Consider the following 16,293-nt stretch of genomic DNA (forward strand, 5'->3'; position numbering starts at 1 on the left):
GCTCCCTAAATACTGTTCAAGCATTTATCAAATGATTTGACCTTCAAAGATATTAACAAATAGCCAATATAGTTGCATCAGGATTTGGTGAAGGAGGAAATTTTGATGAGAAACAAATATGTGATGTTGGCAGGATTGCTGACAAACTAGATTTGAGATATCTTGGGCAACAATTCCAAGTTGTCTACCTCTGAGTGTTATTCTTCTTTCAAAGTAAAATCCTCTTAAGTGGTTTTAAAGAATGGAATGGAAATTCACACTGAAACTTGAGTCACATCTGTTTTGATCCTAAAGTTAGGCATCAAGGAAAAAAAATTCATTGCCTTTTGATCTTCATTCGAGTTCAGAAATACACATTTTTCATTCTGTAGTCTGGCCTTACTGTTCCTGTGATGAAACAAAAAGTAAGGAAAGATAGGGAAAGATGAAGGTAGGGAAAGATGAAGGAAAGATGTGGCTAGGTGTCAAAAGGACTAGGGCTTCAACTGCCCAGTTGCAAGTGCCATTGTAAAGCCAGTCACTGTGGTTGTAGATGCTCCTATAGCCATGGTGCTGCAGTGGTTAGAATGCAGTATTGCAGGCGAACACTGCCAACTGCCAGCAGTTCAATCCTGATCAGCTCAAGACTGACTCATCCTTCCATCCTTCCAAGGTCAGTAAAATGAGAACCCAGATTGTTGACTCTGCAAACCGCCGAGAGAGGGCTGTAGAGCATTGTAAAGTGGTATATATATATCTGAGTGCTATTGCTATTACTATTTCCCCTTTTCACATAAAAAAAAATCCCCTTTCCTCCCATATGATAATGGAAAAGATCCATTGGAAATGGAAAACAAGCCAAGCTGCTTCCCTGACACTTAGCTTCACCCCAATTCTAATGACATGAACACTATATTTCAACCAAGAAATCCTATTTCTATGCTTGTCCTGCAAGTAACAGTTGGTTCTCGGAAGTCTCCCATTCACTCACTTGTTTACATTGGTAAGCCAATTTCTGCAATCTGAACAATGAAAATCTTCTTTCAAGGATGTTCAAAACTGAGGTTGGAAATGGAAGTTTCCAGATGGACTCCTGACAGTTCAATTAGAGGTGTCTTTTCCATTTGGTGGTAAACTATTGCTTATCTTTCTCAGGTGAGCAACCCAATACATAAGTAGACCAAAACTCCTTCAAACCAGTGTTTGAGGAACATTTTTTTTCATAACCCTGATCTTTGTGACATCTTAATCAGTATTTTCCATTGGCCTGCAGAGCTTCTGACCACAGTTTTACTCAGACTCGGGAATTGTGTCAATAAGAAGCCCATAAAGACACACAAGTACTGTGTGGTTCAACACTGTCCATTGCACTTTGTTACTATAAGCAATTCTCAAGGGCTTCCTCTGTTTTGGAAGCAAATACTAATCCAGCAAGGGAGGTTCTTAGGAGAAATGACAGCAGAGAGGATTTTAAGGACCAAGCCACAACCTTTTTCCACCTGAGTTAATTGTCCTTCATTTACTTGCATAAACATCTAAACCCAGGCTTGTCAGTTAAAAAATTTGGGAAATATAGATCAAAATTAAACAGAATATAATGGATAAATTATCATTTCCATTTGGTGATAGGTTGGTGTGGTTCAGTGCTCAATTCAAATGGATATGGCAATTTATTTAATTCTGAGAGGAAGGAGGAGGAGGAGGAGGAGGAGGAGGAGGAGGAGGAGGAGGAGGAGGAGGAGGAGATGATTTATGGCCTATCAGTAAGGCACGCAGGAGAATGGTTAGGATTCTTTGGTTTAAAAAAAATGAGAGCAGTGATTTAGGAGAACAGAGAATACAGAATACAGATTTTTTTAAAAAAATCATAGAATTAGTACCGTGTTTCTCATATAATAAGGCCGGATCTTTTTTTTTTTTTTGAGCCCTGAAAAAATGGCTAGGCCATCTTTTCGGGGTTGACTTAATTTCCCCCCCCCCCCTTTCATCTTTGGGTGGGTGGGCGGCGACAGCTTGGATGTTGATCTTGGCGTTGGTGGGGCACTTCGTATCGGGGTCAACGCAGGCAGCACCATATCCGGGTGTACAACAAAAGTACTTCCTAATGGCAAGCCCCCCCATTCATTCCCCCCCATTTCACATGTTTTAATATAGGCCTTAATTTGGGGGGAGGGGCTTAATTTCATTTCATGCCTATAAAACAGGCTGGGACTTCCTATTGGGGGAGGCCATATTGTTGGAGAAACAGGGTAGAAGTAATTTAAATAATTGAATCGAATCCCTTGTCAGAGCAAGAATTTAAATTAATAGCAATAACACTTAGACTTATATACCACTTCACAGTGTTTTATGGTCTAAGCGGTTTGCAGACTCAGCATATTGCCCCCAATAATCTGGGTCCCCATTTTACCCACCTCGGAAGGATGGAAGGTTGAGTTAACTTGAGCCTGGTGAGATTTGAACTGGAAAAATTGCAGGAGAGTCAGCAGTCAGCAGAAGTAGGCTGCAGTACTGCATTCTAACTTCTATGCCACTGTGGCTCATCCTTCATCCATTAATCCTTCACTCAAAAGGTTGTCTGTCTAGTCTCCGCTTGGACACATCCAGTGAAGGACAGTCAGCCATCTCTCTGCATTACCAAATTGCTTTTGTTGTTGAGAAGTTCTTTTTCTTCAAACATTTAACCAGAATCTGCTTTGTATCTTGCAGTATAGCATGAGCCTGTCTTCTGCCTTTTGTAATTTCCACTTCAGTTTTCTCTTTTCAAGGCTTAACTTTCCAAATTGCTTTAAACTCTGTTGAGGAGCTTTGGCTTTTAATCCCATCATTATCTTATAGCCCTTCTATAAACTGTTTTAGTTAGTCTGAATCCTTCAAGCTTTTAACAAAACAACTCTCTCTCTCTCTCTTTGCCCAGACACAAGTAGAGATTTACACAATAGTATCAACAAACAATGGCCTTATTTCTTTAAATCTCTAAGCAACTTGTTAAGAAATTGTAAGTAACATCAGATCTTCACTGCGTAGTTTAGGCCATAAATGTATTTTTCCATTGTTGAAGGTTTAATCTCTTAGCAATAAGAAAGGAAGAAGAAAATCCATTTTTATTTCCTGGCTGTCAATTTCCATTTGTTTCAAGAGAATATAGAATCTAAAAATATTAAACCCTGCCTTAAAATCAGATTTATATATACTTAATGCCTTCTTCTCAGGAGATCATAAGAAATTTAGGACATGGGTTTTAATGAAGCGTTAGTCTCACTATATCTCATTACATGTGCAGCAAAATAATGATACCAATTCTCTTTTTTTATATAATAGGTCCAGTAAGTCTAAAATACTATGTTTTGTTGAATAAACAATTGACTTTAAATATACTACATTTTTATACAGACATTAAGATAATTCTTCATTGTTTAGACAAAATCTTCTATTCCTTGTTCCATTCAGTGTCCAAGACTTTAATGTCATATTGATTTATTATATTTCTGTCTTTTAAGATGTAGTGATCATTTCTAATAGTTTAAGAAACTTGGAAGTTGAATTTCCTCCAGTTCCAATTGAAATTTCAGTAGATGTAGCTTCCAATACGACAAATGAGCAACAACTTAAAAGTAGTGCCTATCCTGTAGTGATAAAAATGAAATCATTATTTTCCAATAATTGATATAAAGCAGTGAAAAAAAAACCAATGCATAATATATAATGACCATGCAGGAACAATAAAATAAAATATGGGACAAGAAAACGACTCAGAATTGGGAAAGGAACATGCTAAGATTGGATATTGTCTATTTATTTAATGTACACATAGAATGAATTGATATGAATACTGAGTATGCTTTGAGTCCTCTCTACTAAACAATCCTATCTGATGCTTCTCTTACAACATCTAACCCCCGGGATCAAGATAGCTTCTAACCTGTCATTACTTTATAATATATTGAAGATTTGTTTCTGCCCAGGGCCAAAACATTAGATAGGTTAATCTTTAAGGAATTTACTAGGCAGATAAGTGAATGGCCTCTGATTCAATGTGTTTTCAGCTTTTTGCTTATTGATTGTATTGTAATAAGCCCCAACACCCTTACAGCTTAGCATGTTTTATGAATAGAGTAGAGCTACAGGCCAACCATATTGACAATGTCAACCTTACTTTGACATTGAGAACATCTCTTATCACCTTTTGCACAATCTGCATGTTGAGATTGGCTAAATGACAGGTTTCATGGCTGAACTACCAGGTCTAATTCTTGGACTTCCTTGATTTTTCCATCTTCTAATTTGTAACATCTTGCCAGATGTTTTAGTGAACTCAAAAACTTTCATCTGCTTTGGGGACATTCTGATGAGCCTAATAAAATAATTACCTGGCTATGAGACTTAGATTTTTCTCAAATAGAGACACCTAGATTATAATAGCTTGGAGGGAAGACCTGCCTCCAAACCCTGCTTCGTATTCATTCAGAAGCATCTTCTAAAGCTTAGTTTGCAAAGAAATGTATCACTAGACTATTAACGTTTATTTTCCCAAATCCAAGAATCACCTCAGGACAACTTAGAATGATAATACTATTCACAAAACTTTTTATGAGTCTCATAATATGATATTTAACAGAAAGCTGGGAGGATTGAGAGGCCAAGAAAATAAGCTGGAAAGTCCCCAGTTCAAATGTTATCTATGCCACAAACTTGTGAAATGAATTGAAGCAAGCTATTAATTTCTCCCACCAGCTGCTAAATGAAAACAATGAATAGTAATGGAAAAAAATCACTGGATAATTTTAGAGACAAGACAGTTATGGGAGGACAGTATCTGTTAGATGGTCATGTTTATCAGATACAAACACTGCCTGGGTTGCTGAAAACAATATGTTTAAAAATGGAAATATTAAAATAAACATCTTTTTTATGTTATTATGTTTTTATTTTTTTAAAAAAATAACAAGAAAGAAAGAATGTTATAAATTCCAGCTTGCTCTGTCAGCCCAGGAATTGATGCTGCATCTATTTGTAATGTACTCCCAACCCAATCATTTTTAAATAAATCCTTCAAGGGATCTTTCTCTGCTATAAGAGATACCTTACAATCCAAATCTAAAGTAAACCAAGGGAAAAGCAGATGTTTCGAGATAGATTTCCTGATCCCCACCCCCATTTTAACAACCGAGCTGATCTTTCAAGATCAGCCAAGGTAAGCCAGACTTTACTGTTCTTTTAAAACAGTAATTTTGTCCTAGGATTGAGAGTCAATTTAGCATAGTGGTTAAGGCACTGGGTTAGAAACCAGGAGACTGTGAGTTCTAGGCACAAACCAGAAGGTGACCTTGGGCCAGTCACTCCCTCTTAGCCTTAGGAAGAAGCCAATGGCAGATCACTTCTGAAATGTTCCTAAGAAAACTGCAGGGAATTACCCAGGCATTCACCAGAGGTCAACATGAAAGGAAGGAAGGAAGGGAGGAAGGAAGGAAGGAAGGAAGGAAGGAAGGAAGGAAGGAAGACCAAGAAAGGAAAAGAAAAGAAAAGGAAAGGAAAGAAAAGAAAATGAGGGGAAGATGGGGGGGAAAGGAAGACTGAGTGGTCCAGACATTTTCTTGTTCCAACAGCAATGAAATACTTGAAAGGTACTTCCAAAAGTGGAGCTAAAACCAAAGGAAAAGATTAAGGTTAACCGAAGAGATGTGAGTGAGGACTCATGAATGAAGGCAAACAAGCTAGGAAGAACAAAACTAGCAAAAAAAAAAACAAACCTCTGATCTCAGTGACCGACTCAAATTGGATCCTGAAACTAGGACTCTAGGTGCATGGAAGGATCAGTATACTGATGAGATAGAATTGTGCAAGCCAGATGTCTATGGAGATTCTCAGTCATCCAGGTCATGGTTGTCCCAAAGGTATTTTTTCAGGAGGCAACTGGACTTTCTTGTTATTCTTTGAGGACGTTTTGCTTCTCATCCAAGAAGTTTCTTCAGCTCTCACTGGATGGTGGAGAATGGAAGGATTTATATTCCTTGCAGAGAGCTGGCCATTTGCATTCTTGTAGAGATTTGTTGAGGCCACTTGGAGGTTTATTTGTGTCCTTGGGGTCACCTGAGTAGTGTAAATGGGTGTGGACTCTTCTAGGTATTTCCTTCTTGGTATGTGTGCACCATGATATTGCCTGCAACAATATATGGAAGTGAAAGTTGAACTTTGAAAAAGCAGGACAGGAAGAGTACTGTATTGAAACATGTCAACTTTGGTGTTGGAGAAGACTCACGAGAATACCATGGAGAGCTAAGAAAGCCAAGAAAATAATTCAATGGATCATTAAACAAATCAACCCAGAGTTCTAACTCAAGACACAAATGATCAGGCTCAAATTATCCTACTTCAAGCAGGTTTACTCAAGACATCTGGATGGAAAAGGCTATAATACTAGGAGAGATAGAAGGAAAGCGAATAGGAGGACCAGCAGCTATATGGATGGATTCAGTTAAAGTTAAAGGTAAAGGTTCCCTTCGTACATATGTGCTAGTCATTTCCAGCTCTAGCGGGCAGTGCTCATCTTTGTTACAAAGCCAAAGAGCTAGCACTGCCCAAAGACGTCTCCATGGTCATGTGGCCAGCATGACTAAATGCCGAAAGTGCACAGAACACTGTTACCTTCCCACCAAAGTGGTCCCTATTTTTCTACTTGCATTTTTACATGCTTTTGAACTGCTAGGTTGGCAGAAGCTGGGACAAGTAACAGGAGCTCACTCTGTTACGTGGTGCTAGGGATTCGAACTGCCAAACTGCTGACCTTTCTGACTGACAAGCTCAGCGTCTTAGCCACTGAGCCACCTTTTTTGGATTCAGTTGCAATGGTGATAAATGCACCATTGGGAGACCTGAAAGAACAAGTTAAGGACAGGTTATCGTGGAGAAAATCTTATCAATCAGTCACTAGGAGTTGATCATGACTTAATGACTATCAATCACACCAAGGTGAATTTTAAACTTGTGTCCCACATTCTACAATGGAATATCACACATGTCAGGATGTCAGGATGAGAAATGGCAAAAAGAGTTGTTTTGATATATCACACATGGCTCAACATATTGTTTGTTTGGCTTCCTTTCTCTAAGGCCACCAGATTTGAATTACAAAAATCTAAGCAGAGCAAAGCAGAATAGAGATACAGAAACATCTGTGGAGTTTTGTCAAGATTCTTAACAGCTTTATTGTAAAGAGTAGTTCAGTTTGAGCCTGTGCATATGGCTTCAATTTAAACCACAACATAGCATTATTGGTGAGGAAGGTAGGATATTTTAAGAACTGATATTCAACAGGAAAGCGGTTGAATTTATGTGCTCAATAAGCAGTCAAAATAATCTCTAACTAGAAACCTGAGAAATTCCAACTATTCTTTTTTTTAAAAAAAAGAAAATGCTTATTCTTGGACACATTGAAGTTGGATATTACTCTGCTTGCTTCCTACAATTCATATGCAGAATGATTTTCTTTTTATCTTGAAGCAAAGAAAGAGATAATTCTAAACAAAAATAAATCTTTTTCACTGCCTGCAGGTTGCAGATCTTTCTATAATAAAAGCCCTCACTGCTCCAGCTTTTTCGAAGCTTAAGATACTTGATAAGCTTGTGAGATCACAGAAAGATAATTTCTTACCTGTTCCATCAGTCACACTATATGGATTTTAAATTTCACAAGCTGTTTCTATCACATTAGTTCTTTCTCTTGAGATTACAATTTGAGGGGACTTTTAGAGGAGAAATGGAGGGATTGCTTTGTAGGTAGAGTATATGATGAAGCACTTTAAGAGTGGCTGTTTTGTGACATTTGCAATAGCTCTAGAAATGGAATTAGCCAGTGCAGCTATTTTCCTCAGACAGAAAGCAAGAAGAAAGTAACTGATGTAAACACACCAAACATTCAGAACTGAATACAGAAAATGAACCCTCCATTAGAATCTGCAGATAGTATCAAATATAACACAGTCCCTGCTACCAGTCTTGGGGACCACTTATACACCTTCAGCATGGACAAAATTCCTATTACTCAAATGCAAAAGGCAGTTTTACTTGGAACAGCTTAGATCCTGTGATGATGTCTCTAACACCATCAAACATCAACATCTGCCTGTTCTATACAGCTGGGTAAAAATGCCAAATCCAGAATACTATGGAGAGAAAGTCTTTCCCAACTTGATCTAGATGAAGTATACTATAGTAGATATCTAAACTTTAGAACATAGACTGATAGAGTTGGAGGGGACCTTGGAGGTCTTCTAGTCCAACTTCCATTTGAGGAGGAGATCCTATACTATTTCAGATAAATGGTTGTCCAATCTCTTTTCAAAAGTCTCCAGTGATGGAGCACCCACAACTTCTAAAGGCAAGCTGTTCCATTGGTTGACCACACTCACCCTTAGGAAATTTCTCCTTAGTTCTAGGTTGCTTCTCATCTTGGTTGGGTTCCATCATTGTTTCTTTTCTTGCCCTTTGGTACTTCAGAAAATAGTTTGACCTTCTTGTCTTTGCAGGAGCCTCTCAAATACTGGAACACTGCTACCATGTCTTCCCTAGTCCTTCTTTTCATTAGACTAGACTAGACATACCCAATTCCTGTAACCGTTCTTTGTATATTTTAATTTCATTGTCCATTATAGGGCATTAGGAATCCCTGGAATATTGAAACACTTTATGGAGATTCTATTTTCTGGAATCTCAGCTGTTCTCCACATATTGATGATCTCCTGATTATAGAATCAAAAGTAGAAGTAAGTTCTGTACTGGTTTGACAAATCTGATATTCACTGTTTTTTTAAAAAAAAGAGAAGTAGGAATTCCTAGCTTCTGTATATGATGGCGGGTGGGGAATCCAACTAGGGTCAGTTATGCCCCTCATTACAGGATTAGCTCGGCTTAGTCACAGATTGATGAATGACTCAGAACAGAAGCATTAACTACTTACCATTCTAAAAGGTTATTTTCTGCTGAATGAATTGTGCTCAAATAGACTGTTCCTATTTTTCATTTGTTTGTTCAATTTATATGCCATCCATCTTGCAATTCAAGGCATCTCTGAGGAGAAGCCAAGGGTTCCAACCTTATTTATGGCCATAGCTTCAACATTCATACTGTCCACAAGTCTCTGAAAGTGATTTTAGTAACCACACAACTATCTACATCTGAATCTATTATTTGCAACCTGTGAAACTATGATTTCAGTCCTGGATTTACAACCACAATTGAACCCAAAATTTGGTCTAATACCAAGCCCCTACATCAGAGGTGGTAAATTCAGCAGGTTTTGACCAGTTCTGGAGAACCAGTAGCGAACATTTTGAGTAGTTTGGAGAACCGGCAAATACCACCTCTGACTGTCCCTGCCCCCATCTCTTCTCTGTCTCCCATTGAGTCCTAGCTAATTGGCTGGGTCTTCTTTTGTTGCCCTACACAGGAGAATGGAGGTGGAAAGCAGGTAAATAGGGGGGAGGAGAGAATGGGGATTTTGCAGTAACCTTCCCCCAGGAGTGGGTAGGGAATGGAGATTTTACAGTATCCTTCCCCTGCCATGCCCACCATGCCATACCCACCAAGCCACACCATGCTATGCCCACCGAGTCACGCCCACAGAACCGGTAGTAAAAAAAAATTGAATCCCACCACTGCCCTACTTCCTTAAAATATCCTGCATGCCACACTGAAATTTCTCATGCTACTGATTACACACCTGTGTACCAGGCAGGATTGGCATTGTCCAAAACTTATGTACCTGCCACTTCAAATGCTAGATGTTACAAGGCCACCCCCCCACCCCCCACCAAGTGGCATCCAAACCTCCCACTTCTGGCTTGTCAAAATGCAAGACTGACCATTTTGATCCAAAGTTGTTAAATGAATCGTGTTGTCACTAAGTAAATCGTTCTTCCCCCACTGACTTTGCTTGTTGGAAGCCAGCTGGGAACAGTTCTACAGAGGAATTATTGTAAGGTGACCAACCATCCTCCTTTAGGGAGGACAGTCCTCCTTTTGTAAGTTCTGTCCTCTCTCAAAAAGCATCCTCCTACATGTCCTCCTTTCTGATATTTGAAGACTAATCTGTAAATCTCCATATTTGATCGATGCCGATCCGAACCATTGTGTGTGATGTGATGTATTTGTATTTGACATGACGATTCGTCAAGGCTTGGTACAGTGTGGTGAGATGGGATTATGAGATGCATGTGCTCCACACAGAAGAATTGTTTTGAGAGAGTGCGCCAAGAGCACGCCCCATGCAAGAGTGCGCTGTGCATTAATGGCTTTGTTTTCTTTTTCTTCAATTTATTTGTGTCCCACTTCTCATTGTAAAAAAGTTGGTCACCTTAATTACTGAGCCTGTCATCTGCACCTCTACAACAGTCTGGTCCGGTTCTGCAACCCAACAAGACAGACACAGACTACAGAAAGTAATTAGGACTGCGGAAAAAACCAATTGCTACCAACCTGCCTTCATTTGAGGACCTGTATACCGCACGAGTCAAAAAGAGGGCTGTGAAAATATTTACAAACCCCTCACATCCCGGACATAAACTGTTTCAACTCCTTCCCTCAAAACGATGCTATAGAGCACTGCAAACCAGAACAACTAGTCACAAGAACAGTTTTTTCCCAAAAACCATCACTCTGTTAAACAAATAATTCCCTCAACCCTGTTCAACTATTACAAAGTCTGCACTAGAATTACTGTTAATCTTCTCATCACTCCTTATCACCCATCCCCTCCCACTTGTGACTGTATGACTGTAACTTTGTTGCTTGTATCCTTAGGATTTATATTGACTGTTTCCTAGTATGATTTGATTGCTTATTGTACCTTATGATTCTTGACTCTTGACTAATGTATCTTTTCTTTTATGTACACTGAGAGCATTTGCACCAAGATAAATTCCTTGTGTGTCCAATCACACTTGGCCAATAAAAAATTCTATTCTATTCTATATGTATATCCCAGTTCTAGGTCTCAAATTTTGATCACATGACCATGGCGATGCTGCAACAGTAATAAGTGTGAAAATCAGTCATAATTCACTTTTTTTCAGTGCCATTGTAACTTTGGACAGTCACTAAATGAATGGGTTGTAAGTCAAGGATTACCTGTAATGGGTCTCTATTCATATGAAAGAAGCTTAAGGGTTTTACTTTTACCTGAGCCATCACGATTGACCCTGATCACCTCCAAGAAAATGGCCAAGCATTTTTTAACAAATTTTGGGAAGTTTTTGTTTTTAATCAGAAGTAGGTTTCTTCCTCTTTTGTTGGAATCAAATCAAATTAAATCAAATCTTTATTATTATGCCTATAGACCAGAAATCTCTTCTCTACAGGTTGGTTGCTGATTTTTTCCCTTCATTTCTGCTTTTAAAAACACGAAGGAGCAAAAAATATTTTTATTGGATACTGAATGTTGAAGTGGCTTGAATCAGTGGCTGAATCAGTGGCTCACTCTAACATCTGTAATTTAAATGAAATCAAGGATGAATATCACCTAACCCTAACCCTCACTCCAACCAGTCTGTTATCTCTCTTATGCTTAGCTAAATTGGAATTGTCTACACCAACCTTGTCAAGATTTCATATAAGATCAAGTCCCTTTCTCAGCTTCTGCATGGAGATACTTTCTATATTTGACATGTAAAAGCTCTTCCATTGAGGTTCACGTTCAAACATCTTCCAAATTTGCTAGGGTTAAGTTGCATGTATTTAAAGAAAGAATGAGAGAACAATATTTTTATATAAGAACTCATGAGAAAAATATTTGTGGCATGGGACTAGGGGAAAAAAAGTCTGGAAGGAATACACAAATATAGTTTATGTCAATATTGTAGGCTTGTTAAACTCAAGGTCTCATTTCATCAACATAGCTAGATTGCTCTTTTCATAATATTCACTGTGGGTTCTTTTGAATAATAACTGGTTAATCTTTCTTTGTATATTTTTAGAAGCCCTGTTTAAATATTTGTAACACGAACCATCATAATCATTGCTCTTATGATTATTCAATTTGCATTCACTTTTCAAAAGTGAATGCAAATCTCAATTTCATATCTTAAGGCAGAAAATAATAATACTAAAAACAAAATAAATTATAAGACTGGCAGAACACAATAGTCTGATAAGGCAGCAGTGGCTACCACATAACCTACAAGCCATAGGTAGTCTCTTTCTATTGTGCCTATCTCTGTGGTAGAATCTCCAACTAGACTGGAAGGAGGCATCAAGAGAGGCCTGAGATTAGAATCTTTGCACTGCAGTAAGTGGCACAGGCCAGAGCTCTCCCAGAATCCTTGAAGGCTTCTTTTGCTCTTCCCAAGGGAATGCAGTTAGTCTGATTCAGGGGTGGGCTTCAAAATTTTTTAGCAATGGGTTCTTTGTTCGGTTGCTGGGTGGCTTTGGCCTAGTTGGCCTCCTGCACCATGGGGGGGGGACATTTTTGCCCTCCCCAGACTCCAGAGGCTTCCTTGAGCATCCGGGAGGACAAAAACCACCTTCCTAGGCTCCAGAGGCTCTCTGGAATCCAGAAATGGGCCCATTTCCAGCCTTCCCAAGCCTCCAGTTGGCCTGTTTTTAACCCTCCCTGAGCTTCCGCATGCCCCTGCACTTACCTGCATCCAAAACGTAGGGACTCCTGGGAGGGGAGGGGTGGGTGGGGCCAGCCAGGAGTGGGATTTGGGAGTTTTCTGAACTGCGCAGAATCTTAACTAGGGGCTCTCCTGACCCCCTGCAAACCCCCAGCAGCTCACTCTTGGTCTGGTGAGATTCTTGTAACACAGTTGACTAGCAATAAAACTCCTGTTGAGACTCTTCTCCAGTGGCTCTGGTTGCTCTTGCCTGACATTAATCTTGCCATACTGACTACATTCCTTTGGGAATGGCAAGAGAACCCTTCAAGGATTCCTGGGGAGATCCAGTGCATGCTGCTTACTTCAATGCAGAGACTCCAAACTGAAGCCCCTCTTAACATTGTTGGAAGAAAAATCCAGGTCCAGGTCCAAGCTAGTAATAAAATGGAGGCTGATTGGGAAGAAAGTTGGTTCATTGGTGAGCAGAACCAACAACCACATGTGATTCTAGGACAGCTGACAAAATGGAGTTGAGAGTGGATGGGTTTTTATACCATCTTTGGGCTTTGTATTTGAGCTTCCTGTTCCTGTGCAAGAACCTGTCCTTTACTAGTCTATTGGCTGTTGTCAGATTCCTATGGGGTCATGTAGAGGTCATGGCTGCCTCTATAGGCAAAAGGGGAAAAACAAATCCTAGGTGCTTGTCTGAGCTAATTTTGTCAACCTTTTGTTTGTTGCTTATCTAAGTTTGTCTTGACCCAGTCTTTCTGAATGGATTACCAAAACTGCATTTCTAAAAGCTGGCCTCCTCAGTTTCTGCTTGGGGCAGGGAAACTAGTGCTGGTTTCTGCCTCCTTTAAGATTTTTTTTTTTTTCATTTCTCCTTTAGGGGAAATATTTTATCCTGTCTTCTTTAATTTCCCCGCAAAATATTTCATTCTCTAGGAGGGAGGGTGGGTGCTGACTTTTTACACACACACACACCCTCCAGTCTTGCTGAAGATTCCATCACAATCTCTGAAATCCCATATCCCAAGATTGAGCCGAAGGAATTTAGTGGCATATCACTATTTTTTAGAAACTTGCACTTTTATATTTTTAGCAAAACAAACATTAATCACTCCTCAAAATCTCTGCTCCATGAAAGGAAAAAAAAACACCCTAATCCCCTCCAATGATATTGATGCACAACCAAGAAGCCCTTAGAATCCTTAATTATGCTCCAAAAATGCATAAAAAGTTGCCTATCCCTTCAATAAAGCCCTAGTAAAAATATTGCTGGCTTGTTACAAGTCTCAAGCTCAGATTAAATTTGTATTTTCTTCATATATAGTAGCCCTGGTGGAGAGGATGGTGCACATACATATATTACTACAATGAATAATAGCCAAATGTGAGTAAAACTTTACTTTGGCCAAAGAACTCAATGTTTGTATCTTTAAACCTGTTGAAGAACTCCACTGTTTAGAAAACAGACATGAGCAAATACCACAACACGTGGTAGTTGCTAAAAAATTACAGGAGATTGACTCACTCTGTTTTATGTTGTGCTCCAATTAAAAGACTATAATTTGGCTGAGCTGTAGCCATCTCAGTGGTTACCATTTTGCCTGATGGCTTGTTTTGAAGCAGCAGCGAAAGTTTACCCCAATGGCATGTGACCCCCTGGTCGCGCCTCAAAGGGCCATGTGCTCTCAACATTGATTTCTTTGCTCAGTGATTCACACAGCTGACTAACTCTAGTGTCTGTCTAGAGCACAGGTTCATTTTTGGTGTTGATACTGTCAATACTGAGGATTTTAAGGAAATAAATGACAATGCCTAGTCTGGAACTATTTCATAAATGTTTGGGCCATTTTTTTTATAGCTTGTTTACAACCTTCTTCAGTTCAGAGCCTTCCAAATTGTAGAAGTGCTGATTCCCATCATTCTTACTAGCCCTGATAAATGTGGATGATGGGAACTGGTTGAAAAAATCTGGAATATGCTAATTTGAGAAAAGTAGGATTAGCACTGAGAGGGCTATCACGTCTAGTTGCAAAAATGTAGTTTATCTGTATATAATAAAAATTCTAGTTCTTTGCTGCCACGCAAGGATCATCTGGCTTTTAATTGCACAGATACAGCAGCCATAAACCATGACAATCTGGCTGAAGCCACATTATCACATTTTCAGTGCTTCCTGGTGGGAACCGTTTAGAGTTTTAGCTGCTCGCATTATTACTATTTGTATTATGGTTGTTTTTGTATCCTTTCATTTATCAAGCACAAAGCAGATTATAAGTAAGTCGTCTTTGTTGTACCAAAGGATAGCTATTTTTTTTCCTCAGTCACATAATGACATCTTGATATACTTTCCATACAGCTTCTTGGATATTGCCTCATCAGTAATGTTTGAATGCTGCATCTGAAAGCATTTCCACACAAATACACACACACATACACACACACATACAAAAATGCTGTTTGTGGCTCATTAAAGTACCTTCATTGTTCATTGAGAGATTTTATTGATGTTAAGTCCTTACCTTCATTCTATTCTATTCTATTCTATTCTATTCTATTCTATTCTTATTTCCCGCTATTTCGGTATAATTAAAAAATAGATAATTCCCTCCCTTATTGTTTACAGGTCACATTGTCCAATTGGGTGTTCTGGCATCTCTTCAACAACTCCTCTTAGTCTCTTGCCAGAACTTGCTGAGATGACCTTGGTTCCCATGGGATGACCTGTTGTTATTGCATGGTCTGACATTCCCCCTCTGTCCCCCTCTATGTAACGCACTGAGAAACAGAAAGATGGATGCGGCAGGCCTGATCCATTTCAAAGTTGAAAGGCAATATTAAATGAAGGCTAAAGACTCATTCCAGACTATACAAATCTCAGGTCCCATGTATTACTTCAGCACCTTGAAATGCTACCACAGAGGATAAAGGCAACCTGTTCCCAAGGAACCAGTTGCTACTAATTAAGTTTGCATAAATGATCCCGAGAATGACTGTAAGCCATGTGCTGTGGTAGGTATCCCATTGCCCACACATGCTGAGAAAGGCTCTGTGGGTTGTTACTCATAGCGGTTGTAGTGAATACTCCTTGGAGGGGAACACATAAACATGTCTAAGAAATTATTTTGGGGGCTGAAAACATTCTTCTGCTGTGGTTATTTATGAAGAACGCAAGAAAGTTGACTGTCTGTTGAGCCACAGTTGGTCCCTGTTGCTATGAGGTAACAATCAAAGTCCATGTTAGGCGAATATCTGCACTTCACCCGATTTCACAGGGTCGGTAGAGAGAACACCTTGTACATTTGTAGCCTTGCTCAATGGTTCTCAACCTACAGCCCACAGACCCGTGAAGGGACATGATGTCATCACAGGGGGTCCATGAAGGCTTGAAGAAATGATTTATGATTTAAATCTTAAGTCTTGGGGGTCCGTGGCCACAAAATATATTTAAAGGGCAGTGGTGGGATTTAAATTTTTTACTACCGGTTCTGTGGGTGTGCCTTGGTTGGCATGGCAGGGAAAGGATACTGCAAAATCTCCAGTCAGAGGTGGTATTTGCGGGTTCTCTGAACTTCTCAAATTCTCTGCTACCAGTTCTCCAGAACTGGTCAGAACCTGCTGAATACCCACCTCTGTTAAAGGGCTTCTGTGGTGAAGAAAAGGTTGAGAACCATTGAGAACCATTGCCTAGCACTAGCTTGGGCATGACTAGTCTAGT

The 16,293-nt window shown here is 39.4% G+C and overlaps 1 long non-coding RNA gene across 1 annotated transcript in view; it reads right to left on the reverse strand.

The window, feature by feature from the left end:
* Positions 1-3,065: 3,065 nt before the first annotated feature.
* The window catches only part of LOC148126450 (uncharacterized), a 39,748-nt gene continuing 26,520 nt past the window's right edge, over positions 3,066-16,293 (reverse strand). The window contains exon 3 of the long non-coding RNA XR_015743289.1: positions 3,066-3,605. This is a non-coding gene — a long non-coding RNA (uncharacterized LOC148126450). The remainder of the gene's footprint in view (positions 3,606-16,293) is intronic.

Source organism: Pseudonaja textilis, chromosome 3 (genome assembly GCF_049901715.1).
Source record: "Pseudonaja textilis isolate UNSWEBS1 chromosome 3, rPseTex1.2, whole genome shotgun sequence".
Taxonomy (NCBI): domain Eukaryota; kingdom Metazoa; phylum Chordata; class Lepidosauria; order Squamata; family Elapidae; genus Pseudonaja; species Pseudonaja textilis.